The following is a 27,550-nucleotide window of genomic DNA, read 5'->3' as shown; positions in this document are numbered from 1 at the left end:
GCCTGTTTGTATCCTGGAGATTGGGTTGGGGCCAAAGGACAGAGATGGAGACACAAGAGTAAAAGATAGGGAGGGACAGGAGCCAGACCCTGATGGCCTTGAATACTAGACTTGTCAAAAAGTCACTCTGGTAGCAGTTGAGGGACAAGGCAAGATGCTGTCTGCAGGGGAGGTGAGATTCTGCACTGGACAGTAGCGGACTGTGGTCCAGAGAGAGGAGGGAGCAGGCACCACACGGGCTAGTGGGTCAGGGTCAGGGTCAGGGTCAGGGTCAGGGTCAGGGCCTGGCACCTGCTGGTAAGCTTTGGAGAAGGAGCTCCCTGCACGAGGTTAGGAAGGGGTGAGGTATGCAAAGCGACTAGAGCCAGAACACAAGTGGGATCAGGAGGCTCAGAGGAGAGGCAGGAGCCGTGGGTGAGGGCGGGCTTCTACACTGCTAGGACCACAGGCAATGGAGGCAGCTGGCAGGAAACTTTTGAGCACCAGCTTCAAAGACTGAGTGGCCAGTGACAAATCTTTTTACTTTGGGAAAAATCTCTGAATTTTGCCGTCTCTGATACTGAATCCCCTGGGAACTGCATTTGGTTGCATGTAACAGAAGAAAACAAACGGGATTTGTATAAACACCCGGGAGGTTGTAATAAGAATCCAAATGGAGCCAAGTATATTATAGGCACACACCTAATTACCAGCACTTTGGAGGTGAAGATTGAACCATTGTGATTTTGAGGCCAGCATGGGTTATGTAGCAAATTCAAGACCACTCTAAACTACATAGGGAGGCTTTGGGTCCAAACAATGGCACTGACAGGTTCAAAGGCTAGAGATTCAGCATAGCCACAGAGCACTTATTCTGGTTCAGGTATGAGCCCCAGAACTACAAAAGCCAGAACAGAATGGAAGGAAGGAAAGAGGACAGAAGATGGTGGGATGGAAGGGACGATCCAGGCAGGTCAGCCAGGGCTAATGTGACAGTTCAAGTGGCCAAAGGACCACTTGAAGCCTCTGCCATGCTCGACCTGAGCCTTTCGACCTCATGGCTACAAAGTTGCTGCTCCACTTCTATTTTGGATGTCTGAATTCTAGGCAGGAGAAAACGGTTTTCTGAGGCTGCTGCTTTCTGAGCTTACCATTCTTAGCAGAAAGCAATAGATTTCCTGGACCCCCACCCTCAGGACTTGTGACCACATCTCTTTTTCTTCTTTTGACTGTGTAGCCACCCTACCTGCAAGAGAAACTAATGACATGGATATTTCTAATTGGACGCTTCTGTTAGGCACAGGGGAAAATGACTAGTAGGAAGGCTGGCAAAGAGCCACTTTGAAGTACTCCTCAGGTTGCTGCCAAGATCCCCTGAGGTACTTATGTTCACAGACCCCTAGGCACCAGGGACAGGCCACCTCCCTGGGGCGAGCAGCGCTTGCCTCTGAGCTGCCATTCACCCATGCATCCAAGCATCCATCACCCACCACCCCGGTACAGTGTCTCTAACATAGTTCCCACAGCCCATGGCAGGACAGTGTGTGGAGAGACAGCTGAGGAAACTGGCAGGTGAACTCCACTTCTACCATGCCATACAAAGGTCTCTGCATCTGTTGAAGGATAATAGCAAGTTTGAGGCTATCTGGGCTACATAGTGAGTGTTTGCCCTTGATGCCAGAAAGGTTTCAGGGCAAGGATAACTACCAGCCGTGAAATGGCTGAGGAGCCAGTCAAAGATGACATGGAGCCTGGAGGCTCAGAAGGCCTCCTTCAGTGCCTTAAGGAATAGAGCAAGAAGCCAGAGGGACCAGATGTGTACAAAGAGGGAATGCTGGGGTCCTCTCTTGGCCCAGTAGAGTATCCCTGTAGTACCTTTCTGAGCTGCCTCCTCCATCTGAGAAACTTCAGTGGGTAGAAAGACCAAGGATAGCAGCCTGGGAGCCGGGCATGTTAGCACATTCCTGAAATCCCAACATCCTGGATTGGAGACAGGGGGTGGTCAAGAGTTCAAGACCAGCCTCAGATACATGGCAAGTTTAAGGGGCCTGGGCTACATGGGACCAAAAAGCTAATCAAAGGCAGGACAAAAACAAACAAAAAATGGGCTGGGACTGGGTGTAGTGGCTCACGCCTTTAATCCAAGCACTAGGGAGGCAGGGGCAGGCAGATCTCTGAGTTCGAGACTGACAGTCTGTTACACAGAGAAACCTTGTCTTGAAAACAACAACAACAACAAACCCAAAACACAGGCTGGGGAGACAGATATATTTGGAAAGAGAATTGGGCAAGTCCTTTGAGGACTTCCAAACTGTGGTGTGAATAACCAGCTAGGGAGAAATAAGGCAATTCTGGATAATTTTGTTGTTCTGACCTCAGCCCTGGGCTCTGTGGAGCACTCCACGCCCCCTTGCCCTGTCCTTGGTGCTAATGGGCCCGGGGTGTTGTCCGTGGTCCTGAAGAGAGGATCCGGCCTGTCCTAGAATGGGGGTGCTGTCTGTTGTTCTGTCTTGGGGAATGTTTAAGAATCCTTTCAGAATGTGGTTTTCCCAGGACCTGACTGTTCAGTCAGCTTTTTGACCATGGCACCGGCACCGCACAGTCCTGAGAAACATCTGAGGCTGGATGGTGCGTTCGCCTCTATCTTCATGAGCCCTGCAGGAGCTCCTTACATAACATGCCTCTCACTTCCAACATCGCCCTGCAGGGGAGGGCGGTGTTAGTCTCGTTTCAGAGGTGAGGGGACAGAAACTTAGAAAACCAAAGGGACTTGTGGGCCTCACCTCTAGTCTCAGTCCCCTGACTGTAGTGGGGAAGTTGCTGGGAGGGACTTGGGGAGCAAGGGTAGAGCTTTGCACCACAGCACTCGCATGGGTAACATTGGTCTTAACATAGAAGCTGGATATTGCTTCACAGGGATGATTTGGAGGTGGATGTCTCATGGGATCTCCCAAAAGCTGTGAATTTGGGCCCCATCTTAAGTTTGTGTGCGTTTGGGGGCGGGGGGGGGCGGTGTCAGGCTCCAAGATTGCATGGGAAAGGATGCCTGTGTCCTGAACACTTCCTGAATGCTGGGCCCTGTGCCAGTAGCTTGGCCACCCAGGGCCCTCTTCCTTACAGCCACCCTAAAGCAGAGGTCAGGGTCCCGGATGTAACCTAGTCCAGATCGAAGGAGGGGCTGTGACCTGCTGGGTTTGACTGACTTGGGCCTCCTGTCACATTTCTCCCCTGGCAGCCACTCTCTCCTCACAATGTCTGAGCTCTAGGGAGATAAGAAATTAATATTGTCACAAACTAGGTGTCAGAGAGCCTATGGTTCAAATTCTGCGTCTGCCTCAATTGTATGACCCCAGATAAGCCCCTTGACCTCTGTAGGCATGTTTCCTTACCTCCAGTAGAAGCATAGAGTTATCTCTGGCCTCAAGAGTGGTTTAGGATCAGAAGAGACAGTGGATGAGGAAGAGCTAGCAGGAAGGAACCCACTCCCTAGGGTGGTCCAGTCAAAATTAGAAGCAGACGACGGCCCAAACAGCTGCCCCAAGCCACCACTTCCTTTTCCCAGACAGACTAGTGGCTGTAGCCTGGGAGGCACTTGGCATCCTTAGCTAACAGGCATTGCTTTGAGCAGGCTGCCCTGAGCCATGGAGCCAAGTGTCCCTGTGGGGACCAGTGGCTGAGCCAGCCTTGGCTGCCTTGCCTCCTCAGTTCCCCCAATGACTCCAAGCTTAATAAGCCTTGTGGGCTGCTGTCAAGCCTAATTAGGCTGTCCTTGGTCATCGTGTCTCCAGGGTCCTGTTGTGGCCATCTGAGATCCTGGACATGACCGTGGCTGGTGCCCTTGGCAGCCATTGGGTGTCTTGAGTGGAAGTAGCTGCCTGCTGTCTCTCACCCATGGCTTAGAAGATCCGCGTCCCTGGCTTAGCTCCTGGACCCTAAGGTATGGCTGTCCCTCCTCCAACACCCTGCTCTGGCCCCAAAACCTAGTACTATAGCAAATGGGGAAGAAAAGAGAATAAGACAGTGGAATGATAGAGAGAGTGGGTGAGAGGTGGAGAAGGATGATAGGGACTGAGCACTCCAGGAAGCTTCGACCACTGAGAGCCTTCAGTGGCTGTGTGGTCAGCAGAACAATCCAAGGAGAGGACATAGCTGGGAGTCCAATGGAGGGTTTAGTGCGGAGCTGGGCTCGTGGTGGAGTGCTGTCCAAGCCAAGGATAAAGCCTGGGGCCTTGACCGCATTCCCAGCAGCACAGACCAGCAGAAGGAAGGTGGGAGGGAGGGAAGAAGATGAGAGACACAGGTATTCTGTGTGGAACTCTCTCGAGCCCAAACTTGGCCTGCTCTTAGGTGCATCAATCATAATCAGTTCATTGTCTTTGCATTTCACTGTGTCATTCGCATGACCCCACAACCCCAGTGCAAGGGCAGCTGACGTCATGGCTCTTCCCACTGAGTAGCTCTCCCCCACTGTTCCCACCCCTCACTCGTCCTTCTGGCGGACAGTCTGACTCCACCATGACCAGGCTTCCCTCCAGCCTCCTTGGGATGTACACTAGGCTTTGGGCGGAGGGAATTCTGTGTTCGTAAACACTGCCAAATTACCCCACGAGGTAATTACGCCACTTTGCACTCCTGTGAGTGATATATCCGAGTTCCCACATCCTCAGCTCCTCGCCATCAGTTGATTTAACACTCCTTAATTTTGCCAATCTGTTGGGAGAAAAATATCTCCTTTTCATTAGCATCGCCAACTATTAGAGAAGTGGAACTCCCCCTTAGGTGTTGAGTGGTCATCAGACTGCTGCAAATGCCTGCTCAGACACTTTGCCTGTCTGCTTTTGGGGTTGTTTTGGTGTTTTTGTTTTTAATGGCTTGCTTCTCTTTTTCCTATTAACTTGGGAAAGAAGTTCGAATGAACGGATGGGACTCTTAGCATTTGTCATGGGCATTCCCGCTCCCCATCCCCACATGTCTCTTGTCATTGAACTTTGTGCTGTCCTCATTCAGAAGTGTGACATCCTGGTACTGTGACATGGAGACTGTCCCTTTTGTTGACTTCTCTGCATCTTGTCCAAGAGGGCTTTCCTACCCAAGGTCACTTTGTGTCCCTTGAGGCTTCTGTTTCCTGTTTATCTTAATAGCTTTGTCCTTGGGATCTGCATTGTTCTGTTGTCTGTTTTATTTTAGTGTTGAGAGAGAGAATCGTGTAGCCCAGGCTGGCCTCAACTCCTTATGCAGCTGAGGATGACTTTGGACTCCTCGCCCTCCTGCTTGTAATCCTGCATGCTAGGATTACAAGCATGCACCACCACGCCCAGTTTAGTCCGTGCTGGAGGCAGCTATGTCGCTGTCTTATTTAGATCTGTCTTATGTCACTGCGTGTGGTGTGACGTGGGATTTGGCTTCATTTCCTTGGGCTGGCCTGTGGTCCCAGCAGTGTTTATCAAATACTCCGTCCCTCGTGTTCACGTGGTGCAGTGCCTCTGTTATACACTCAAGTGACACATGTTTACGGATGGATTGAAGGCAATGCTGCTGTCCATCGAGCTCTTCATCCAATCCAGTCCAGTGTGTAATTGCTAAATCTCACAGTTTCTTCAACTGGGACACCCTGGCATTTGGGGCAGAGTAGTCGTACCTGCTTATTCCACGTTCCTGACCCTTCCTGAAGTCGTCCCATGTGTTCCATGTTAGTAGCAGCCCTCACAGCGTTGAGGACCACAGTGCTGCCCACTGTAGTTTGGTGTCCTCCAGGCTGACCTCCCTTTCCTGCCTGGTCCTTCTATCTCATCTTCTGCCCGTTTGCCCGAAGCAGGGTTGGAGTCTTCAGCATGGCACTGTTGAGCACCTCTGATGCAGACAGCCCACCCCACTGGGAGGAAGTGTTGGTATATTCTGAATGGAGGTCATCTTGCTGTGACCCTCTTTCTCCTGAATCCGGAAGCCCACAGAATGCCAGTCCTTCCTCCTTGATTTGCCCTTCGTTGCTGTCAGGAGCAGACACGTTCCTCACATCTTCCCTTTTCCTCTCTAGACTTTCAAACTCAATAACCCCAACTCCCTCTGACGTCCATCAAAACCTTGGCTGCAGTGGCAGGGAGCATGGCATGTTTGAGCTTGAGTTGAACACACTGGCTTCAAATTCTTGTTCTACTTATTGGCCATGTGACTCTGGAGAAGTTGACTAACTTCTCTGTGCTCCTTGGTTCAGTTGGTAAGCTAAGGAGCAATGATGCCAAGTCATGAGCTGAGCACATTACATATTAAGTTCTCTCTATAACTTTAGCAGTTATCATTTTAGCTATGAGTGATTGGTCCCATTTCTTCTCCTTTTAAAGGCTCCCTCATTTAAATTAGAAAAACAAATAATCAAGAGATCAGGAAAAGAATAAATTATGGCAGAAGTTTGAGAACACAAGGTTATACTTTGCTAAAGGTAAACTGCGAATTTGACTCCGGACTTCCTAGTAGACAAAGAAAAGGGGGAACACAGATGATATAGCATAATACTCGGTGCCCTTAGGAGGAAAACAAGGCAACTAATTGTTTAGGTTGTGCAGATTGGCTGTGTCCTTGGAGCCATCATATAGTGACTGCAGTTACAATGGGACCGCTACAAGCCTGGTCCCCAAAGGGTCTGAGGTTCAGAGGAGTTATGACTCTGGAGCCCCGCAGGCAGTGACAGCGAGTGAGTGATGGAGCCTGAGCATTTGGTCTCCCAGTGCGATGGGAGAGACAGTTGGGTTCACGTGTGTGGCAAAGTGGGCTCCAGGGTGAACTGCAGCCAGGGAAAGGGCTCAGGGGAGGATTCTTATCCTCGGCTTTAGGAGTCAGGAGAGGCTTTCACCCCTGAAGATGGCAGGTCAGGTTGTGAGCTCTCCATCTGGCCCAGCCTGGGGAAGCAGCGTCAGTCAGTCCACGGCCTGGAGCAGATGAAGGGAGCTTAGAGATCCCCACCCAGTGGTGCATGCTGAGATGAGACAATTGAAGTCTAGTGAAGACTGAGATGAGCCCGAAGTCACAGAGGGACAGGAGCTACAGGATCAGGGCCAAGCCTCCTGTCTCCTTGCATCTTGTCATCCCTCCCCCTGCCATACTCCTGCTCTGGGCTCTGACTTGCTTCCTGCAGGGTCATTAACCACCTACGGCCTGCCACGTGGTGTCCCCCTATATTTAACTCCCACGCCGTGACTTACTGAGGCCTAGAATAGCAGCCCTGGGTGGGGGCACTCTCTCTGCTCTCCCCTCTAGTCTCCCTAAAGTCAAGCTCCCAGCTCCCACCCAACCCCAGGGAGAACAGGCCTGGATCCCAAGGAGTACTGGCTCACCCCTAATGAAGACCGGTACAACAAGAAGAGAAGCCACCCGAGAGTCTTCAACATGCCATGCCTCAAGTGGCCCGAACCAAACCCTGGCTTGGCCCAGACTCAGCCTTAGTCCCTTTTCTAGTTGAGCCCTGACTTTGGTTCCAGGCTGAGCCTTGTTCTCCTCTCTCGGTTGCACCTTGATCCTGGCTCTAGCCTGAGCCCTGATCCTTTTTCTTTCTTTTTCATTTTTATTGTTTTAGTTTATTTATTTATTTTATCTGTAAAATTTGTATGTGCATGTTTTACCTATATGTACGCATGTGCACCACTAACATGCCCAGTGTCCACTGAGCTCAGAAGAGGGCATCAGATCCTTTGGCGCTGGAGTTGTAGATGGTCATGAGCCACCATGAGGACCTTAGGACCTGAACCTGGGCCCTCTGCAAGAGCAACAAGTGCTCTTAACCAATGAGCCATCTCTTCAGCATCCCCACTCCACCCCGATCCTTTTTTTCTAGATTGACCCCTAATCACTGGTTTCTGCTTTCAGTTGTGCCGGAAGGTTTTCTTACCAAATATTTGCCCTCATATCCTAGCTTTGGCCTCAGTGGTCTGGGCCAGCAGTGACGATGGATGAGAAACAAAGCCATCAGCCCACCTGCCCTGACCGTGAACTCCTCTGCATCCCCCACGGGATGCCAGCATAGCCATGCCTGCTTCTCCTAATTGGCCTCCTATCTAATTCCCTGAGCCATGTGAGACAGGGAGGCTGTGATATTTATAAAATCTGTGTCCTTCCTGATAAAGCCAGCCACGGGGACCAGGTTCAGAGCCACTGTTTTCATCCTCTGAACCCAAGCACTTCAAACCACATCTGCCACCGAGGGCCCTCATCACAGTACACCTGTTACCATTGAAGTCACAGCTCCTACATATGGGCACCGCCCCCTCTCTGATGTCTTCTCAAACTCAGAAAGCTGTTTCAGGCAGCCAGAACCCCGCCTGAGTGGCAGGGCCAGTCTGGGAGCTTGAGGGTGACTCACTGTGGTCTCTGAGCACTGACTGCTTTGTCCTGTATGGGGAGCAGAGCCCTCCCCCGAAATCTGCAGCACTGGGGGTGGGAAGCAGTGGGCGGGAAGGAGGACTACTCTGGTGGCACATGCACCAAGCACAACCAGTGTCATTTGGGGAAGAGCCCTGAACCACTGGTCCAAGTGCTTAGCCTGTACTGTTTGAATTATCTAGAATTCTCAGTTAAAAACAGGCCTCCCTCCCCCAGGGCAGGGCCCTTCCTCCCATTCTGTGGGCACCCCCTTCCTCGCCTCTACTTATGTTTGTGTTTCCCCTGTCATGAGCAGCTCCTTGTCTTTTGGGCTTGTTCTTTGATCATGCCAACATCTTTCTCCCTGTATTTTCTGCGCTGCCACCAAAATGCTTCACTTTGTTTGGAATGTTTGCTGCTGAGCCCTGTGCACCAGGCTCTGCTGATGAGGAGGGAAAGCCCAACAGTCCCTGCCGTCACAGTACTTTGGTCCATAACTTTAGAGTAGAGTAGCTCTGGCTTGCCTGGAACTATGTAGACCAGGCTGGCTTCCAACTCAGAGATCCACCTGCTTCTTACTCTGCCTCCCAAATGTTGGGACTAAAGACTCACACCACCATGGCTGCTGGGCTCGCCCTGTTTCTTATTTGCTGTGACCTTGGACAAGTTGTTCAAGCCTTCATTCTTGTCTGTCCTATGGCTCTGAGGTCAGGTGTAGGTATACACATAATCACAACCACGTTTAAGTTTGGGTTGGAGGGTGCAGTCTGTGGTTGGCCTGGGCTGGGCGAGACACCTGCCTGGGGAAAGGGACTAGCCTACCCTCAGGTGGTTGTACCTCTGGGAAAAGGGGCTAGCCTGCCCTCAGGCAGTTGTCTGTGTGGGAAGATGACACTGCACCAATAGGTGACCAGTTAGGCAGACACCAAGAAGACCCTCATGCAGCAGGGACTGCTCTCTGAGGTCTAAGGCTGAAGGTGCACAGGCTGTGATGGTGCCCTGAGGGCAGCTGTGTGGCATCTGAGGCTGGATTCTGCAGTGCAGTAAGTGGAAGCTCCAGGAGCCTTCTGAATCTTGTCACAGGGGACCCTCACTCTTGTACCACAGCCTGTGGCCCTCTTAGAGGGCTGGATTTGGAAGTGGTGCTAGGTGAGATGGATGGGAAGGCGGGGCTGGTGGCAGCCTCCTGGCAGATGACAGCATTAGGTGAAACCGGAGGCAACAAAGATAGGATGAAAACAGCAGATTCAACCAATCAGACTGGGAATGACCAGCCTGACTGATGGACCAGAGGAGAAAGAGCCCTTGGAACAGTGAAAGGGACCAGGAACCTCAAAGTATAGCTCAGGTGCCAGGAGCTGTCACCAGGATGGCCATGCCATCAGAGTAAGTTCGTTCATTCTCTTTCTATCAGGATTCTTCGTATCACAAGACTCTCAGTCTGGTGGAAGATAGACATAAGTTAAACAAATGAGCAAATACTCTAAATAAATAAAAAAATAAAGTGGGGTGAAAACCTGTAGGGTACCAGAGAGACTTATAAAGAAGCAGCATTAGAATAATCCCTGAATGAAAGTCATGTGAGTGTCCCTGGAACAGCATGCTTGGTTAGAGAGAACCAGTGCAAAGGCCTTGAGGCAAAAAAAAACAAAAAAAAAAACAAAACTCCACATGTCCAAGGAAAGAAAGAGGAAAGAGAGACCAGGTAGGCTATGACTGTGAAAGGGCATTGAGATGACTGGGACTTCATGGCCAGTGTGGGGTTAATTTAGCTTCTTAATTGAGGGGCAAGGATGAAATGGGACCATAGAACCTAGAGCCATTGGGAAAGAATGAATGATTAAAGTAGAGAGGATGAGCTGCATTAGGACCGAATGGCAATCTGGCCTGAGTGGCTGGAGGACCCTGACTCCACTCCTTTGCTGTGTGGTCTGGAGCTGGTTCCCTTCTTGGGCTGTTAAGTAAGAAAATGGACACTTGGGGACAGAATAAAGGAGAGGCTCCATTTAGCTGGAGCCAAACCCTCCATGGGGAGGGGAGGCAAGAGTCTTGGGGACGATGGTGTGGCGGGTGGGACAAGACCATGGTGAAAGTCTGTATAGCCCTGTTGCTATAGAGACTAACCTTGCCCCAATCCAGTCTGAAGGTGGGAGCATAACCCTCCAAATAGCAGATAAGCAGTATGAGGAACTGAGACAGGAGGTCCCATGTACCTGTGGTTGCCATGTGTACATTTCATCCACATGGTCCTGGCATTAAACGATTGGGGTGACCATTGTCCAGAGGACAGACGCTCAGAGAGGGAAATGACCAAACCAACATCACACAATGAGAACACATTCCAACCCTGTCTCAGAGAACTCTGAGGCATCTGGGAGCAAGCCTAGGGACTTGTCCCCTTTCAGGCCACAGCCTCTGCGCAGGGCTCTACGGTATCTATAGGGAAAGCTGGCTCGGGGGACCTAGCTCCCTAGTCATGACACCCTTGCTTTCTTTTCCATTCTCTGAACCCAGGAGTCTTTTTCCGGCCCCAGGGCCTTTGCACATATCCTCATCCTGTCAATTCCTCCTCATCTTTCAGACATCAGCAGAACTATAACTTTCTACAACTAACTTTGTGTGGCTTTCCATCCTTCCTGACCCCCACCTTTCCCCAGGGCTCTGGCCCCTGCCACCATTCTCATGTGTGGCTATGTTTATGATCTCTTTTCCTTAAGAAACTGGCTGGGTACCCCTGAGATCACAGACCTCAGTTCTTAGGGTCCCTACTGGGCCAAGTACAGGAGACTGGGGTGCTGTTCTATGCTTCTGCCTTGTGGGGCTGTGAGGCTTTCAAGTGTGGCCTGCCCCCTACTTCCTGAGATGGACTTCATGTCCTCAGCCCTGCTGAGGGATGACGTCACTCCTTAAGTGGCTTCTGAGCTGCTCCAGGCTTGCGTGGGCTCTGGATGTGTGTGCACATGGCCCTAGGAACACGCACGTGTGCTCACGGGCCTCCGTGAGTAATTCCAATGGCACTTCCAAACGCTGTCTCCATGGAGAGGCCGCCCCCACCCACCCAGCCCCAGGTGGCTGCCTTTGCCACCCTTCTGGCTCCCCCCGCCCGATTCTCCATGACCCAGATTCGACCTGCCTTGACTCCCACATCCCCAGGCCTCAGGCTTCTACAAGCTCAGGGCTGGGGGCCTCTCCCCAGACACACCCTCTCATTCAAAATCTGTTCCAGGTTCCAGCAATGCTTATTGAGGCCATGTGGAAAGAGAGTGGGTGCTGGTGGGTGGCTGCCTGGTTTGGATCATGGTTCCTTCACCCTGAAGATAGTGATGCTTCGCCTAAGGGAGCTGAAACTCTAATGTGGCCCTCAGAGCCTCCAGGAGCTGGCTGTCCTCTGTGTCCTCCCTTTCTAACACACACACACACACACACACACACACACACACACACACACACACACAGGTGTGCCTGCTTCTGCCCTAGTTGCTTCACCACCTAAAATATTCTTCACGCATCCCTCACTCCTATCCAGAGAAACCGTTCCAGAAAGCCTTTCCTCACTTCCCTGTCATCTGCTCCATGCCCAGAGGACATGGCCAGTGACTTACGAGTGAGTAGATAAGCAGCCGATTGAGTGCAGAGCCCCCGCAGGCTGGCAGCTACCTTGCTTTCATAGCCATTCTTCACCATAAACACAGCATAAGTGGGTGTCATTGCTCTAGACTTCTGGTCCATCAGTGCTGTGAGGTGGGTGGTGGGATTCCCATCTTTTGGATAAAGATGGCAGGTTTCCAGAGGCACAGGGTCAGCCTTCAGGCCCAGTGTCCACTGCTGCCTCGGGGTTACCTGTAAATGCAGTGATCTCAGGAGTCTCACTGAGATGGCATCATGTCCTGGGAACTCCTGCCCACTGGAGAAGGACGGGGTTCTGTGTAGAGGGTGTGGGAAGGAGCCCCAAGGTCTTCCGGGTCAACCTCCTTCCTACCTAAAGCTCAGGCTCTGCCTCTGAACACCAGGAACTGCCCCAGACCTCCTCCAGGTCTCATGTCACTGCATCTGAGAGACTCCTAGAAAGCATGGACTCAGGGCCACCAGCTCCCCTTGCATCACAACCTCAGGAAGGTTGGGAGGAGATGTAACCTCCTTCTCCAGAAATTGCTGGCCCAAAATAGTCTCCCCAAGCTTCAATTGCTTCCCTTGACAAACTGCCTGGCCAGTCCTGCTACCCTCCTGGGTCTGTGCACTCAGATGGCTCTGAAGAGGAGAGGCTGTGTCTTCTAAGAGAATGCTACACCCCATGCCAGGGAGCTGGCCCGTGATCCAGGGAACGGGTGCTGGGATGAGAACTCACACCTGAGGAACAGAGGAACGGCCATCTTCAGTCTCACACAACAGGGAAGTACAAGAGGCCTGGATTAGGTCATGGCTTCAAAGCAGCTGGTTCGGGTTCTGAAAACATAAATGGATTGGAAGGTCCCTAAGAAGGAGGTGGGTCCCCTTGGCAGGCACATCTGACTTCACAGTGCCCTGTGGCAGCCTGTGTCTCCAGGATCAGTACCTGTGAAACCACTCAAGAGCTTGGTAGGAAATGTAGTCTCTGGTTTTACCCCGTTTAGATTTGTGGTCCAGGCGACTTGCTGTGGGTGCCCTGTCAATGTGAGGAGCATTGACAGAGAAAGTGGACTAGGGAGAAGGTGTGCTTTCCACTAGTGACTCGCCATCGGCACTCTGGCCTCCAGTCCTGGGCTGCCCAGCCACAGGGTAGTGATGTCCCTAGAGAACGGAGGGGACATGGGGACACAGTATCCCCTCCCTCAGCACTTTTGTGTTTACATTAGCCTTCCTTTCTAACATTTGGAATTAGAAACTTACCGTAATGCTTTTCCGTCTCTCTCGTCACGTCAGCACTGAGCTGTGAATGGTTCTCCGGGTTCAGCTTTAGCAAATGTCCCACAAGTGACATTTTCATCATCAGTCACTCCTAAATATTATTTTCATTTTCTAGTGCTTATTCCCTGACCCATGAGTTACTTCTGGATTTTAAAATTTTGGGGGTGTATATGTGTGTAAGTACAGGCACACAGCACGTATGTGGAAGTCAAAAGACAACTTTAGGGAGTTAGTTTTTGCCTCCTCCAGAGAACTCAGGTCAAGTTTGCTTGGCAAGATTTCTTAACTTCTGGGTCATATTATCAGCCCCTATTAGTTCCCCCCCCACACACACACACACCCTCTTGAGACATGGTTTCAATGTGTAGCCCTGGCTGGCCTGGAGTTTGCTATGTAGACCAGTCAGACCTCGAGCTCAGAAACTCCTTATGTAGCCCAGGCTGGCTTTGAACTCTTGATGAAGATGACAGCACACATCACCACAACTGGCTTGTACTGTGTCTTTGGTATTGAGACTTACTTTGTAGCTCAAAACGCAGCCAGTTTTTGCAAACATCACACATTGATTCGAAAAGAACACCTCTTTGCTCCTTTGAGGATTAAGCAGTTTCTGTGTTCTTAAGGTGCAACAGCAATTCTGTCAGAGAGGAATTCTTCGGAAGCTGAGGGAGGAGTCCTGATAAGGCTGTACTTCAGGGAAGGCCTCTGGCAAAAGGTGATTCTCAAAGATCTGTGTTAGCCTGGAAAGAATGATGGGAAGGGCGTCCGACCCAGAGGAAACAGCACAGGCAAAGCAGGCATGAAGGGGAAAATGAAATGGAAACAGTGGATCTTTCTAGAAGCCAAGGGAGATGAGCTTATCTGGGCTGGTCACAAAAGTTATGCTTATTAGAAAGCATGTCCCCACCGCAGAGAAAGGTGTGGCAAGAGCTGTAAGCATCATAATGTCAATACCAGGTAAGGATTGGTACTGGTTGTCTGGCAGAGCTGTAACTGCAGCCAGGCCCCTGCTGTGCATTCCAGTTTGACTCATTAGTCCCCTGAAGCTCTAGGCGGTAGGTAGCAGGATCATCCACCTTTCATAGGTAAGGAAACAGACACCAGGGAGGTTAAGTGAATCCATCACAGGCCACACAGCTGCAGGCGGTGGATCCAAGCGCTTCCATTCCCTTCCCTTCTCCGTCCCTTCCCTGCTCCGTGCTGCTGCCGCCTGGCACTTTTATTCTGGTGACGCATGTGGGTGGCACAGGTGCTACTGTGAGTCTTGTATCAGGACTATAAAGGGGACATTGCAGAGAGTCTCCTACAAAGGCCATTTGGGGGGTTTGAGAGCTACTATGACCCACCTCCTCTGTTCAGATGGGGAAACTGAGGCTCACCTTTGTTCACATGAAAAGTGGGAGATAGAACTCAAAATCTGCACTGTGGGAAGGCTTGCCTTGCTTTGGAGCAGGGGAGACATGGGGCAGAAGGAGAACTGGAGGGTAGGACCTGTGGCAATGGAATGAAAGCGGATACATGCATCTTTATGGGGGGGGAGGGAGGGAGCTGCTTTATTAGGGTACTGGAGTCCTCTACCTTGACTGGAGACCTCAGGAAACCAGGCCTTTCACAGACAGAGGCCAGGCAGGCTATTCCTGCTGACCCCCATCAGCAGCCAGAGAACCAGCCCCACCCGGCCAGGCAGATAGGTGATAGGCACAAGGCACAGCCAGCTTCCTCTCAGCCCTGGGTGGCAGAGACTGCCGCTCTTGAGAAAATGATGTGTCTGTTCCGGGAAACCAAATGCCCTACAATGAATCGAATTAGATTTCATAGGCACATGAAAACGCGATCCATCTTAAGCACACTCTGCAAACCCCGGCCACAGATGAATATTTCATTCTGTCTCAGCAGCCAGAGCAGAATAGCAAGCAGCAGCCAGGACCTCCCCAGAAGGCGGGGCCACGTGTCCCCATAGTGTGTGTGTGTGGAGCAGGGAGAATACAGCCTGTGCCACTTTGCACTAATGTGACCTCAGGCGGTCTCTTTGGTTTCCAGATATTGCAGTGGCTCCCATCCTGATCCCCACCTCCTGAGCATGGAAATTCATGTGCATTCATGTCACAGAGCCACCTTGGATGTCAGCATGGTATTGTATTGGTGTTGAGGACACAGCCTTGAACAGGACAATCCAAAGGTACTTTCAGAGCTCATAACCCAGGTGAGGAAATAGGCATGGATACAAAGACCACACCAGACATAGGTGAGCTGTACTGCCATATGAGGAAGAGAAGGGAACCTCCCATGTAGGTACAGGGTCAAGAAAAGTGTCCCCAAGGTGGTGATGCTTGAATCAAGCTACAAATTTCAAAAGGTACCCTAAGACACTAGCTCTGCACATACAAAAGTCCTGAGGTAGCAAAGTGCTTATGAGTTTGAAGAATAACAAAGCCACATGGCTAGAATCAAGGCCAAGGTAAGGATTGGGTTCCTGCTACATCAAAGTCCCAGAGATTGAACAACTATTTCCAGCTGCAAATGGATGTGAAGGCGGGCCCCTTCACCTCTGTGTGTTCAGTTTCCCCTTCTGTAAAATGCAACCTATTGCAAATCTGTCACTTGCGCTAACATGTCAGGTGACTGGGGTCCTGTGTCAGGGAGGGAAGGACGTGCTATTATTATCATCATGACAGTAACTCGTTTATATTCAGATGACTCTGTTAGTGCCACATCCTGCAGTGGCTCAGGGTAGCCTAAAGAGAAAGCACAGAGTAGGCGAGAGCCTGGGGCCTCAGCCTCTGAGAAAGGAACCTAGAATCTGGGAGATGCTCTGCCAGGATGTGCTGCTGGAAGAGGGAGCCAGACAAGGTGCTCCTAGGTAATTACTTTCATTGTCTGTGCTGGGAATGGAATCCAGGGTTTCTCCATATGCGAGGCAAGTGCTCTGCCACTGAGATATATCCCCAGCCCCTGAAACAGGGTCTTACTATGGCATGAATTTGAGGTCCTCCTGCCTTCGCTTTTGGAGTGTTGGGATTGCAGGCATGAATGACTACACTGTTACTATAGTGCTGGGATAAAACCCAGGGCTTTGTGCATGCTGATGAAACACTTTACCAACTGCACTACAACCCCAGCCCCAGTCTAGGTGATTTCCAATGAATAGAAATGAGGCGGCTCACTGTTCTAGGAGGCAAGAGAGTGTCCAAGGGCCAACGTCTGGTAAGGGTCTTCTTGGTGTGTCCTAAAATGGTGGAAGAACTGAAGTGGGGGCAGGGAGAGGGGGAAGGGCAAGCCCCAAAGGGGGTCTAACCTTAGGCTTTACTCCCAATACCATCCTAATGGCACTTGCATTAAATCCCAATGGATATTGGAAGGAGCAAACATTCAAACCACAGCAGGATGCAATTTTCGTATGACCTGTCCAGGATAGAGGGAATTTTTGTCCTTTAAAATCCCAGAGGGTCATGCTAGGGCTTCAGGGGAATCCTTGGGGGAGAGAGAGCCTGAGCTGCCTAGAGGTGGAGCCACCCCTTGGGAAATACTGAGCCACCAGTCTCTGGAGTACTCAATGAAACCCAATACTTTTCCAGAGATAGGAGGTGATTAATATTGCTGCATAATTTTCCCCATCTAGCAAACATTTGTTCCCTCTTGGTTTCTGTGGTTCTGGAATTTCAGAGTCATTTGGCTAGACAGTTCTGGCTCAGGGCCTCCTGTTAGCCTATGATCATCTGAGGGGGGATTAGAGGCTGGAGGATCTGCTTCCAAGCTCGCTTGCAGGGTGGCAGCAGAGTCACAGGGCTGCCTGAGTGGGCACCTTCTTCCCCTCAGAACAAGAGACCCAGATAGCAGCCTGGCACCTGCACTGTCTTTGTGACAAGCATGGAAACAGGTGTGGTCATCTCAGGAGCCTGCTGCTGGCACCATCAGCCTCACTGTCTGCCAGGAAGGGGTTGACTAGAACAGGGTTAAGCTCAGAGCATGAGACCCAGTGGGGGCTGCCACACGATTGGACAATGAAACCTTAACTGTACCTCCCAGTGCCAAGTATTCCTGCCAGGCCTCTTTTTCCCCAATGCACTGGTTGGATTTGGTGGTTCAATCCCTGCAGGCCAGTGGCGGGGTAAAGTCAGAGTCCCCAGGAACACTGAGGTAGGCTTCGGGTTCCCTAGAGGACAGGCGCCATGCCCAGGTACCAAAAATCTCTGGTGTTACATCCCTGGCACACAGGCTACCAGGGGCACATCCCTCCACTCTCCAGAACACATACACAGGTGAGATCCTGTTTTGCAATCTCCTCTTTCAGTAGCTTTTTCTAAATGCTCTTCTAAAATGTGTTGGGGGGTGGGAAGCATGCTGCAGTGTCCACATGCATTGTGTCTTTCGCTGGCCTGGGCCTTCTGATTTAGGCCAGGCTGGCCAGTGAACCCAGAGATTTTCCTGTCTGCCTTCCCAGCATTGGGATGGAAGATGTGTGCTGTTATACCCAGCTTTTTAAAAGTGTGTGTTCTGGGGATCAAACTCAGGTCCTTGAGCTGACATGGCAAATGCTTTACTCCCAGCCCCTAAATGCTCTTCTGCGAGGCAGTGCTGAGGGTACAGAGTGTGATGAGGAGCTGAAATCAAGGCCCTTTTGATCTGACTCCAGGTGATTGTCCCTTTTACACCTGCCCCCCCCAGGAGGGGGCAGCCTGTAAACCCTCAACATTCCCAGAACCTTGCTCCTTTGTTGTGATTCATATTTCATTTTCATGACATAGTCTCCCCTAGCAGGCAGGGTGGTGCACACCTGCAATCCCAGCACTCAGCAGCCTGAAGTAGGGGTACAGTTCCAGACCAGCCTGGACTACATAGAGAGACCCTGTCCCAACAAACAAAACTAGACAGAAAAAGCATTTTCCTCGTAACCGTTTCTACTGAAGTCTTACTTGTTGGTCTGGGAAGATAGCTCAGTCAGTAAAGCGCTTGCTGTGCCAGCATGTGGACTTGGGTTTGGTCCTCAGAGCTTATATAAAGGGGCACACTTGTAATCTCAGCACTGGGGAGACCGAGGTCCAGTAGATCCTTGAGACTTGCAGCCTAGTGCGCTTGGAGAGGTCCACGTCAGTGAGAGACCCTGTCTCAAAAACAAAACAAGTTGAGCTGTAACTAAGGAATGTGGGGTGGGCCTCTGGCCTACACACACACACACACACACACACACAGTGGATCTTACTGACCTTCAAATATCTGGTTCCACCACACACACCTCCTCTAGGGAGCCCTCCCATTGCCCCACTGAGTGCTGATCTCTCCCCACACTGGCCTGTGTCTCTGGCTTTGACACTTCCTGGGATGTGTTTTTATGTGCTATCTAATTGTTGTGTGTATTTCTGCCTCCTGCACTTGACCATGGGCTTGAGGGCTGGGACTGTGTGAGTCAGAGCAGGCCCCATAAAGGCTGGGGGAATTGAATTAAATGTGCTGGCAGTGGCTGCATTCTGACCATTTTATTCTGCTGTTTGCCAGCTTGACCTTCCAGGATGGTCCCTCAGCAGGGGCTGGAATGAAACAAGCCTCCAGGTCCGCCTACTCCTAGCCAGAGCTTTCAGACAGACAGCCCGCCCCCTGCCGCCCCCCCCCTTCTCCAGACTCCGAAGGCCAGCCTGGTAAAGTCTTGCTGAGCAGTTAGAGATAGTGTTCCCCTGAGCATGGCACCAACTTGGTGTCAAATCAGATGTCATTACCTGAAAGCAGAGAACCCAGCACCTGGGTTCAAATCCTAGCCCTGCCCTGTGTGACCTTGTACAGATTATCTTTCTGTGCCCGGATTCTCTCTCTCGGGACAGAACTCAAAGACCTACCCAGAGGGCTGCTGTGAGAATCCTACTATGTGTGCCCTTTGCTGTGGGCATGCAGGAAGTGGAGAACACACTTCAGAAGCACTGACCTGAAGGACTTGGGGCTTCCTATAGGCACCCAGCTCCTCTCTGTTGGGCACCTGCTGAACTTTGTGGGGTGCTCTGTGTTTATACTCTTCCTGAGGCTCACAGATACCCTGTGGGGATAGGGAGATATATTTTTAAGCTGACCTAGGGTACACATAAAATGTACCAATCAAGCCTCTTTGTGTATGTACAGGCGCGTACTTGAGTGCACCTGAGGAGACCAAAGAGGGTGTTAAAGCCTTTGGAGTTGGAGGGGTTTTTTTTCTTTTTTTTTTTTCTTTTTTAAAATTAGAAACAAGATTGTTTTATATGTCAATCCCAGTTCCCTCTCCCTCCTCTCCCCATCTGCCTGCCCCCCCCCACACACACACTGAACCCCTATCCCAATCCCTTTCTGCTTCCCAGGGAGGGTGAGGCCCTCCATGGGGGATCTTCAGAGTCTGTCATATCCTTTAGGATAGGGCCCGGGCCCACCCCTATGTGTCTAGGCTCAGGGAGTATCCCTCTGTGTGGAAGAGGTTCCCAAAGTCCATTCCTATGCTAGGGATAAGTACTCATCTACTACAACCTATAGATTTCTGAGGCCTCCTCACTGACACCCACATTCATGGGTCTGGATCAGTCTCATGCTGGTTTCCCAGCTTTCAGTCTGGGGACCAAGAGCTCCCCGTTGTTCAGGTCAGCTGTTTCTGTGGGTTTCTCCAGCCTGGACCCCTTTGTTCATCACTTCTCCTTCTCTGCAACTGGTTTCCAGTTCAGATCAGTGTTTAGCTGTGGGTGTCTGCTTCTACTTCCACCAGCTGCCGGATGAAGGCTATAGGATGGCATATAAGTCAGTCGTCAATCTCATTATCAGGGGAGGGCTGGAGTTGGAGTTTTACGCATTTCCATCTTGTTCATGGGTGCTGGCATCTGAACTCGGGTCTCGTGACTATGCAGCTGCTGCTTGTAACTAGTAACCATTGAGCCAACTCTCCAGCCACAGTCTCACCTGCACCTACAGCCTTGTTTTTTAATTTTTTATTTTAAGACAGGGCCTCACCAAATTGCTGAGGTTGTTTTTGAACTTAACTGTAGCCAAGACGGACAGTGAACCTCCAACCCCAGCCTCTCGAGCAGCTTGTGCACCAGGCCAGCCATTCTAAAGCTGCAGTAGGGTGGCATGGAGCACAGTCCCAGTGCAAACCCACCATCGGCACCTCTGTTATATAGTTCCTCCTGAACCCCTACCAACCTCACACCCCTGAGGGTGTCACCCCCAGCACCCTCTCCCAGGTCCTGGCAACCACAAAGCTACCTTTTGTTCTCCAAGCTTGCTCGGCTCTGGAAATAACATGTGCCACGTGTCTGACTATTCTCAGGCTCTGCCCACTGTGGCTAAGTGTCGGGACTTCCCTTTTGATGGCAGAATAATTCTCTGCCAGGTAGCAAGAGTCCATACCTTGTGGGTGAGGAGGCTGTGGCCCAGAGAGGTACTTGTGTGTGGTTAGAGGGGCAGGGTGGGATCCACACTTCGGTAGGATGGTACCCAGACCTGCTCTTTCCTGCCTCTGGGTTAGCTATATCCCACTGCTGTGCACAGGTTCCTTCTGGCTGAGGTCATCACCTTCATTGTCAAACTAAGAGTGGGATAGGGACGGTGGCCTGCACAAGTGAGCAGCAACTCAACCAGCACCAGTGCGTCCACAAGCACAGCACATACTTGTTCACTGTGCCAATTGAGGGGTGACAGGTCCTGGTGGCAAAGGAAGATGATGAGCCCTCACTCAGCCCAAGAGCTGTCCCCACAGTGACCTTTGAGCTGCCCCCTAACACCAACCCTTCCCAAAGGCCAAGGAGCATCTACTCCAGGGTGGGTTTTTAGTTTTAACTCATCCTCTTGCCCAACTAGCAGCCCAGCTCTCTCCATAGTCTTTCCTCAGAGCTCTGCCCCATATGAATTCCTCATGCTTTTATCAGCTTTTCACTGTATCCCATCCTGGGCTTGCATTGTGCTCAGCTCCAGAGATGACACAAAAAATGAACACAGGTGCTCCCTTCCCTTTCGTGGCATGAGAGAGAAACACTAAAAACAAGTCACTTTGAAGAATAACCAGAGGTACTTAGGGAGAGTTTTGAAGGAAATCATTAAGGGTGTGGAGAGAAGAGAGGGCAGAGTAGAACATCCTTCCTAGCTGTCGGTCAGGCAAGGTCTCGGAGGAGGTGATGCTTGGACGGGAACTTAGCAGGACTAGCAGCCAAATATGAGAAGGGCTGGGAGAGAAACCTCAGTGTTGTATGGATGAAGGTCCTGTGGCCATGAAGAATAGAGCATTGGAGAAATAACTAATGAGATTAGAGTGGCTGAGTCAGCATGAGGAGGCCAGAGTTAAGCTGGAGATTGACAAAAAGAACTGAAATTGATTTAGAGTAACCAAGTAAAGGAATTCTATCTAGATTTTCCCAAGGATGTCTCATGTTGCCTCTCTGTTCCTGTGTTTAGTGCATGTAGGGACTTACAGTTCTTGCTAGTTCCTTGTCATTTAGTCATCAGTGAAGAGATGGGGGCTGAGCATGGGCCCCCTTGACCTCTAACATCTCACTTGAGGCCAACAAAGTTGGATGGTATCCAGTCACACGAGGCCCCTGCTGGCACCAAGCCTTTCACCCCAGGAACCAGGTGTCCACATCCTGGGCCATTGCACAGAGCTCACTCTCAGGAATGCCAGGAGTCCCTTTGTGACTGTCTCAGAGCGGCCAGGGCCTGCTGTGGAGACAGTGTGAGCCACACATCCCAGCAGTCCTTGCCTGCAATCTTGTCCACCAAACAACTAGTTGATTGAATGTCACACTTTTCAAACAGTTGCTATGGACACAAGCTCAGCAGGAAACACATGGGACCTGGCACTGGTCGGGATCACATAGCCGTCAGAAGGGAGTTGGAACCTGGGCAATAGCAAATGTTGGTATAGAGCACTTCTAGCTGTCCTCCTAGCTTGGGACTTGAACCACCAGAGTTGTGTTTCCTCCTGTAACATAAGTGTGTGTGTGACAAACCATTCCAGAGTTGGCACACAGATTCTGAGGGTTAGGAGCAGCCTTACAGCCTGGCTCTTGCCTGGGTCCCTCAGAGAGTTGCATCATTGTCACCTTGGCAGGTTGCAGCTCCTCCCAGACTGACTCAGGGCTCAGCAACCAGCCAACTTGCCAGAGGGGTAAAGCAGATGCCCCCTTGCCTTTCCCAACCTGGTCTGAGTAGCCAAATGGAGTCACTGCCACATTATCCTGTTGGTGACATGGGACACAGGAGATAGGATGTGGTGTCACACAGGTATGTTTGACCAGAAAGTTGGTACCAGGGACTGAAGAGCACCCACAGAACACAGCAGGCGCACTCCACCATCATCTCGCTGGCTTCCTGATTTATTTCATGGTATCCCAAGACTTCCTGCCACTCCTTCACCTCAGCCCTCTTACCTGCTGTCTCCAGGCTCTGGGCAGAGGGCTAGTGGCGCAGAATGGACAGTGACACATGGTGTTCCAGGATAGGAATGATATATCTGGTGGCACAGCAGAAGAGGGGCTCGAGGTGGCATGGTTAGAGATGACCACTCCATGGAGGTGGCCTGGTGACCTGACCCTGAAGGAAGTCAAGGAACATCTTGTAGCAGATAGGCAGAGCATTTTAGACAGGACCAGGCAGGGAGAGGGGGTGGAAATCAAATTACCCACACCCAGGGCCAGAAAAGCGAGCCCTTGGGAAAGAAAGGAATGAGACCGGAAGGAGTCTAGGAAGGGGTCTAAAGCCCAGCTGGATGGCTCATGCCTGATTCTGGTGCTGGAGAGGATGAGGTAAAACTCCTGTGAGTTCAAGGTCAGCCCAGTCTGTATAGAAGAGACCTGGGCCTTTAAAAATTTAAAAAAAAAAAAAAAAAAAAAAAGTAGATGGAGAGATGGCTCAGTGGTTAAGAGCACTGGCTGCTCTTCTAGAGGACCAGGGTTCAATTCCCAGTCCCCATATAGAAGCTCAAAACTGTCTGTAACTCCAGTTCTAGGGGATCCTATGCCCTCATTTGGCCTTCATATGCACCAGGCACACACGCAATGCACAGACATACATTCAAGCAAAACACCTGGACACATAAAATAAAAATAACTGTTTTAGGACAGTATTTGCCTATCTGAAGTCATTGGAGCTGACACAGGCAGGGCTATGGAGGTGAGAAGGCAGGACTCTGGGGGACATGTACAGTTCAGGACACGTTTGCTACTGAGCCCACTGGAGTGACCAGAGAACAGCATGTCCTGGTTTTGACTGGAGCTGGTGGGAGGAGCAGATGAGGTAGATGGGGGTCTGCCCGACATGCAGAGAAAGATACTGAGGAAGTATTTGGGTGAGTCTGGAGTTTAAGGGGCCCACTGGGTTGAGGACCAAAGCAGGGAAGGGCCAGTCATAGGTGGCACTGTACACCAGGGTACCCATCAGCAAAGGAAAGGTGAAGTTCATCCAGTTCCTGGACTTAGCTCCAGGGGGAGGGTGGAAGGAAGCAGAGGAGGGAGTGTGAGCATCCAGAGACATCACACCAGCAACACCAAGGCTCTGGAGGCCATCGAGAACCCACCTTCCCTCCACACATCACCCCTCCAGAGAGCTAACAGCGCCGCTCACCCCTAGCCTGTCATCACTCAGCTCACACCCCCACTCCCAACTTGACTCCTCTTCTGCCTTACCACCAGGGCTCAGCAGTGAGTAGGATTGTCTGTCCCTGTTAAGTTTCTCCTTGTCTGAACGCAGCTGTGGAGCCAGCTCTTCTAGGGGGCTGGAGCGGCAGAGTGGGGAATGGCTGGAGATGGTTAGAGGTTCAGTCTGTGTGGGTGTGGTTTGCCAAGAGCAGGGAAGAAGGATCCATAGAACATTCTGGAAGAATGGAGTGATGTATTCAGGTAACTTTTGCTTCTTGAGGACTCAGGCTGGGTTCTGTCCCTGGCCTCATCACAGCTTAGCTCTCCCATGCTCATGGGCTCCAAGATGAGGTATGGCAGGGCAAGGAGGCCCTGTCCTGTGGGTGGTGGCTGGTAGTGGGTGGTGGCTGAAGCCACGGAGGCACAACAGAGCCCAGAGGGCTCCCCAGGGCAGCAGTGTCTCCTTCCTCTGAGTTTCCATGAAGGCAATGAGGCTTATATTAATGAGAGGCAATTATGGGTACCCGGATGGGCCTAAGTATAGCTCATTGAGAAAGGCTGCTCACAGCAGCCAGCTGCCTCCCCTGCAAGGCCACGGATGCCTATTTTAAAACTCCCTACAGTGAAGCTTTGCCACCTCTGGGCTCTGGGCTGCTGAGGGACTGGCATGCAGCAGACCCAGAGTCCTGCCTGAGAGACTATGGGCGGACACTCAGACTATCTGAACTCAAACCCCTGCTGCCCTAGAGAGAGGAAGCTAGTTTGAGGTCACAGCCAGTAAAAACAGACACAGGGTTTGAATCCATTTCCAGCTGTGTGCCAACACTGCGCTGCACTGGGCAGCATCCTGGAGCACAAGGCTTGGCCTGTCCCCAAGAGCACAGTGAACGGAGGGGTAAAGGGCGGTGTGGCTGATGCTTGGTAGCACAGCACAGCTAGCCCTCATCATAATCTCACAGAGTACGCTCCCTCCTGATGCCACTGAGGAGGAAACAGGCTCAGGGAGCCGATTTAGTCAACGCCAGTGCCCCACTGTGAGGTGGCCCTCCTCAGAGACACACTAATGCTGAGATTATGTTAGGGTCCACAGGAAACTGACGGGCCCAGTGATGTGGATGTTCACATTGAGGTTTCCCAGGGAGTGTCTTAAGAAGATTCTGGAAGAGGCCAGCACACAGAACCAAGTTGAGGGAGGGGTTGGACCTCAGGGCAGTTCCAGTAGAGGCCCTGCTGATCCCACAGGGAGCTCTGAGTAAGGACCCTGTAGGGGTGTCTGGAACAGGGACAAGGGCATTTGGTGGTGATCAGTTGCTAGATGCAGGCTGCCCCTGGGGACAGAGTGGAGCCCTGCAAGGGTTTCCGTCTGACTTAGAGCGGTTTGTAGTGGGAACTTGGCTGTGAACTGTCAGCAGCTGGTGCTCTTGGCAGCCGGAGCCGAAGCAGTCAGTGCGGAAGAACCTGGGGCCACCAACAACATACCATAGCCACAGTGAGAAAGCAGGCATGGTGGTGAGTGCTTGTGCTCCCAGCACTCAAGAGCCTGGGATACCAGGGTTTCTCATTCTTCTGCTTGGGTGGGGAGAACCTGCCCTGCCTTGCAGGAGGTCCTGAACACTAATGAGCCACCATGATGGGGAAGGAAGACGCTCACCAAAAACCCAGGAGAGAAGACAGGCAGTGGTGGCACACATCTTTTTAATCCCAGCACTTGGAAGGCAGAGACAGGCAGATCTCTGAGGTAGAGGCCAGCCTAGTCTACAGAGTCCCAGAGCTATACAGAGAAACCCTTTCTCTGGGAAAAACAAAACAAACAAAAAGCCCCAGGAAACCTGGTTTTGATTTCCAGCACCCACACAGTGTCTCACATCCATTTGTAGCTCCAGTTCCAAGGAATCTAATGCCCTCTTCTAGCCTCCCTGAGCATCAGGCATGTACATGATGTATAAACATACATGCAGAGAAAACACTCATATACATAAAATAAAATAAATAGGGACAGAATGGAAGATATTTGCAAGCCATATATCTGATAACGGTTTAAGGTCTGGAATGCTACAAGAATGGCAAATAGCTCAATGATAAAGAAGTCCAAGGATTTCAGTAGACATTTCTCCAAAGGGAATAGAGGAATGGTCCAGAATCCCTGTGGCAGGATGCTCGTCATGACTGTGTATGAGGGAGTGGCAACCAAAGCCACAGTGAGAAGCAGGCGTGTAGTCCCAGCACTCAAGAGCCAGGGATAGGAGGGGAGTGAGACTGAGGCCAACCTAGGCTACAGTCTGGCATTCTGACCTCTAAAGGTTGCCCTCCCTGGTTCACAATTCACCATCGTGGTGACTTCTATTCCATCTTACTCTGACTCTTCCCGGGATCAGGTTCTGCCGTGATCCTTTCATCATCTCAGATCCTTAACTTCAGTGTGTTAGCAGCGGACTCGGGTGTATTTAGGAACCCATCACACTTGGCTTCAGGGATATCCTGGGTGCCCCTATACCCCAAGTACAGGCGAGACTGTACTTGAGGCTCCTCTGAGCAGGATTCGTGGGACCTAGAGCCTAGAAACCTGGCTGACCTGCATGATATGGCCAAGAAGAGGCCAAGAAATGGAGAGGGGTGGGGCTAAGTTTGGTACTAATGTTTTCAGGATGATCCTGGGAATCTGCTAGTCCTATTGTCCCATTTTACAGATGGGCAAAGTGAGTCACAGTGACTCCATCCATTGGCCACTCTCTTGTGAGGCTTTGTCCTGTCCTCCTCATTCTAAGGCTTGGCCTCTCTCTCTCTCTCTCTCTCTCTCTCTCTCTCTCTCTCTCTCTCTCTCTCTTTCTCTCTCTCTCTCTCTTTCTCTCTCTCTTGGGTATCTGAGTGTGCTTTTTATTTTTTTAAGACTTTATTTATTTATTTATTTATTTATTATGCATTTTTCTGTCTGCATGTTTGCCTGCACACCAGAAGAGGTTATCAGATCTCATAACGGATGGTTGTGAGCCACCATGTGGTTGCTGGGAATTGAACTCAGGACCTCTGGAAGAGCAGTCAGTGCTCTTAACCTCTGAGCCATCTCTCCAGCCCGAGTGTGCTTTTTATTATGGCAGTTCTTTATTTTTTTTTTTTCAGATTTTTTTTATTTGAATTAGAAACAAGATTGTTTTACATGACAATCCCAGTTCCCTTCTCCCTCCCATCCTCCCTTACCACCTCCCCCAACTAAAACCCTACCTATCACATATCCTTTCTGCTCCCCCTGGGTGGTGAGGCCTTCCATAGGGTGTCATCAGAGTCTATTGTTCCTTAGAGATAGGGCCTAGGCCCACCCCTAAGTGTCTTGGCTCAGGGAGTATTCCTCTATGTGGAATGGGCTCCCAAAGTCCACACCTATGCTAGGGATAAGTACTGAACTACTACAGGAGGTCCCGTAGATTTCTGAGGTTTCCTCACTGAAACCCATGTTCCTGGAGTCTGGATCAGTCCCATGCTGGTATCCCAGTCTGGGGAACAAGAGCTCCTGGATGTTCAGGTCAGCTGTTTCTGTGGGTTTCACCAGCCTGGTCTGGACCCCTTTGCTCTTCACTCGTCCTTCTCTGCATCTGGATTCCAGTTCAGTTCAGTGATAAGTTGTGGGTGTCTGCTTCTATGTACACCAGCTGCTGGATGAGGGCTATTGGGTGGCATATAAGTCAGTCATCAATCTCCTTATCAGGGGAGGGCATTTAAGGTAGCCTCTCCTCTGTTGCTTAGATTGTTAGCTGGTGTCATCTTTGTAG

The 27,550-nt window shown here is 51.0% G+C and overlaps 1 protein-coding gene across 4 annotated transcripts in view; it reads left to right on the top strand.

The window, feature by feature from the left end:
• Window positions 1-27,550, top strand: part of Dlgap4 (DLG associated protein 4) — a 97,079-nt gene that overhangs the window by 9,358 nt on the left and 60,171 nt on the right. Inside the window, exons 2-3 of one of the 4 annotated variants that reach the window (XM_035446818.1) lie at window positions 3,768-3,916; window positions 15,253-15,415. The exons of 1 other annotated variant lie outside the window; for it this stretch is intronic. The gene's annotated coding sequence lies outside the window, so the exon portion shown is untranslated. The remainder of the gene's footprint in view (window positions 1-3,767; window positions 3,917-15,252; window positions 15,416-27,550) is intronic. 2 more of the 4 variants (XM_035446819.1, XM_035446820.1) reach the window with 2 other exon arrangements.

Source organism: Cricetulus griseus, chromosome 6 (genome assembly GCF_003668045.3).
Source record: "Cricetulus griseus strain 17A/GY chromosome 6, alternate assembly CriGri-PICRH-1.0, whole genome shotgun sequence".
In the NCBI taxonomy this organism is placed as follows: Eukaryota; Metazoa; Chordata; class Mammalia; order Rodentia; family Cricetidae; genus Cricetulus; species Cricetulus griseus.
The sequence above is the reverse complement of the archived record's forward strand: the minus strand, read 5'-3'. Positions and strand labels throughout refer to the sequence as shown.